General features: G+C 40.2%; 1 pseudogene; it reads right to left on the bottom strand.

Annotated features, from left to right (window-relative positions):
• Positions 1 to 1,045: 1,045 nt before the first annotated feature.
• LOC102011628 lies at positions 1,046 to 2,132 on the bottom strand (annotated as a pseudogene).
• Positions 2,133 to 2,768: the final 636 nt, after the last annotated feature.

Genomic DNA, 2,768 nt, shown 5'->3' with positions numbered 1-2,768 from the left:
TGGTTTATATTCATCATGTTATTTTCCTGCTGTTGGTTCCCTGCTTTTCCCTTTTGTTTAATTGCTTGCCCTGCCTGGTGTTTTCTTTCTCTGTTCTTGAACTTGTGGTTATTTCTATCTCTGTCTAGAATATCTTTCAATACTTTTTGTAGAGTTGGTTTGGTGGTCATGAATTGCTTCAGTTCTTTGTCATGGAAGTATCTTGTTTTCCCATTAATTTTGAAAGATAGTGTTGCAGGGTACATCAGTCTAAATTGGAAGTTGTTTTCTTTTAGGGCTTCAAATACTTCACTCCAAGCTCGTCTTGACTTGAGGTATTTGTGTTGAGAAATTGGTCATGATTCTGATGGGCTTTCCTTCATAGATGATCTGTTTCTTTACTCTAACACTTTTTTTTTCCCCCCTCCGGTACCAGGAACCGAACTCACGACCTTGCGCTTGCCAGGCAGGCGCTTTGCTACTGAGCTAAATCCCCAGCCCCTCTAACACCTTTTAATATTATGTTCTTGTGCTGAATTTCTGAAATCTTGATTATTATAAGTCTAGGTGTAGATTTATTTTTGTCATGGCTGTTTAGAGTTCTATAGAACTCACTTGGGGCTGGGAATATTGCACAGTGGCACAGCGCCTGCCTCACAAGCGTGAGGTCATGAGTTCATTCCCAGTACCAAAAAAAAAGTAGAACTCACTTAACTGTATATCAGATTCTGTTCCCATGCTTAGGAAATTTTCTGCTATTACTTCTTTTTCTTTTTTGGATTGTAAATGTATTTTATTCCGAAAGCAACAATCAAAATATATTTGTGCTACTGATTTCTTCAAATATGAAGTGAGATCTTAACAAAATTTGCCCATTTTGGTGTGTTCTTGTACAATTTTGGAATCTGCAAAGACCCTGACTAAAGAAACAAAAGTAATTGCACAACTGAGACTGAAGGTGTTATGGTGCTGCAAATGATGCCAGATGTCTTACATTAACCAAACATACCTTCTGAGGGCCCTTGATTTCGAGCATTAGGAACAAGAGAGGGCTATGTACTGAAAATTGCACTGAAAGCTTTTTGCATTTTTTTATTTAAATACAACAGTATCTAACATAGCTGCTAAACACTGGACAATATTTGAAGTCATAAGTACATCCATATGTTCTTCCAAATGACGTTTGGGATCCTGCTTGCCAGCATTCTTTATTGCCAGCTGTTCAGGTGTCATCTCACCTTCTTCCTCTACAGCCTTATTATAATTCTTAGCTAATTCCAGCATCTCTTCTACCACTGATTCATTGTGTTTACAATGTTCACTGTAGTCCTGAAGTGTCAAACCTTCCATCCAATTCTTCTCATGCAAATTTAGCAACATCTTCTGTTCCAGTTCATTTTTCCAATAATTAATGGTGATGGAGTAATAATGTCTGTTTAGCCTATGAATTAATGCCTGGAGAGATGGCTTATTTAAGTGACCCACACTTGAAGTTGTTTGTCTTGGTTCATGTCCCAAGACCATCATATTAGCATTGATCAATCTGAAGGGATCAGGGGCTGGGGATTTAGCTCAGTGGCACAGCACCTGACTGGCAAGTGCAAGGTCATGAATTCGATTCCCGGTACCCGAAAACAAACAAACAAACAAACAAACAAACCAAAAAACACCAAAATCTGAAGGCATCAATAACAGCCTTTTTTTTTTACACTCTGAGTGAGATCCACAACCACTGCCACAGCTCTCTCTGACAAGGCTCCAAAGCTCTACTGAGTGTTGATATCCACACCAGAAAACCAACAACCAAAACCAGGGTGACTGTGATACCAACCAACAACCATCTCAGGCCTTCCTGTTTGCTTCAACGTATGTAACATTTTGGCTTGGAACACTGGATCAACTGCTTCTACACCTGTTGCTCACTGAGGCATGGCAAACACATCAATCACTCTGATGGTGTAGTCATCAACACGTCCTCCAAGCATCAGTCCCATAACTTCCATGGGAACTCCAGCCCTGCCATGCTTTAACATTTTTAACAGTGCCAGTGAAGAGATATAGACTTGTTCTACCGTGTCCACTGCAGGAGCATCTGTAGGTGGCCCCTGGCCCTGTCCAGGCATACCTCCTCCAACTCTAGGAAGTCTGTCCATATTTCTGAAGATGGGTGGGAGGGAGTGGTCTGGACCCCTGTCTTGCCTCTGTGGTGACTTGGTGGCAGCAACAACAGTGGCTCAGACTTGGCCTAGCTGTGACCCCGTGAACTGGTGATGAATTAGCCCGATTCCATTCAAAAAGTGTGCTATTATTGCTGCAAGTAGTCTTTTTATGTCATTTGTGTTGACTCCTGCTTTTTCATTAACACCTGTCAGTCTTATATTGTTTTTTGCATCATCTTGCAGCTGTTGAATTATTTTCTGATCCCTTGTTATTTTTAAGGGATCTTTCCTTTCATGCTTGCTAGCTGCAATCCTGTCTTCAAGATCTGAAAGTCCATCTTCAATTTCATTTGAATGATTTTGCCAGCTTTCAATGGAATTTTTAATATACTGAATATCTGTTTCACCAGGCATGGTGGCACATGCCTGTAATCCCAGCACTTGGGAGGCTGAGGCAGGAGGATCACTGCAAGTTCAAGACCAGCCTGGGATACAAGATAAAATCAAAGCCAGCCTGAACTGCATATTGAGACCCTGTCTCAAAAAGACAAAAATAAAAAAAACTTTAAAAATCTATTTGAATCTGTTTTATGCATTGTATTTCTTTCCTATATTGTTCATTCAAGATTT

The sequence above is a fragment of the Chinchilla lanigera genome, unplaced genomic scaffold (assembly GCF_000276665.1).
Source record: "Chinchilla lanigera isolate Chin_1 unplaced genomic scaffold, ChiLan1.0 scaffold00056, whole genome shotgun sequence".
NCBI classification, from domain to species: Eukaryota; Metazoa; Chordata; class Mammalia; order Rodentia; family Chinchillidae; genus Chinchilla; species Chinchilla lanigera.
Note: the sequence above shows the minus strand (reverse complement) of the source record. Positions and strands in the feature narration are given on the sequence as shown.